The 381-nt window shown below is 26.8% G+C and overlaps 1 protein-coding gene across 5 annotated transcripts in view; it reads right to left on the bottom strand.

Moving 5' to 3' along the window:
* The window catches only part of KCNIP4 (Kv channel interacting protein 4), a 1,232,493-nt gene that overhangs the window by 210,325 nt on the left and 1,021,787 nt on the right, over positions 1 to 381 (bottom strand). The gene's annotated exons all lie outside the window — the stretch shown is intronic.

Genomic DNA, 381 nt, shown 5'->3' with positions numbered 1-381 from the left:
AACAATGTAACAACATCTATCCAAACTATTTTTGTCTAAGCACTGTTATATTAAAATGCCTATTGTTTCTAGGGCTTGTTAATCTTGAAGACATGATTTATTTCTAGGGGACTAATTTATTCAATTCTAGAAGGAATGATAGGAAATAATAGAATAAAAGCAAATTACTTTATGGATATGTGTCTGTGTGTGAAATTGGACACAAAGAACAATTAGAGGCATAAATGTGTTCAAATAAATGCATTTTTTCAGAGTATAAAAAATATATGGCATTTTTAATGTCACCTATAAAACTACATATAATCTATAAATTATATTATCCTTATTGGGACTATTCATTGATCATCTAAACAGACCAATACAAATTTTCTAAGATAGTTA

Source organism: Colobus angolensis, unplaced genomic scaffold, assembly GCF_000951035.1.
Source record: "Colobus angolensis palliatus isolate OR3802 unplaced genomic scaffold, Cang.pa_1.0 Scaffold146, whole genome shotgun sequence".
In the NCBI taxonomy this organism is placed as follows: domain Eukaryota; kingdom Metazoa; phylum Chordata; class Mammalia; order Primates; family Cercopithecidae; genus Colobus; species Colobus angolensis.
The sequence above is the reverse complement of the archived record's forward strand: the minus strand, read 5'-3'. Positions and strand labels throughout refer to the sequence as shown.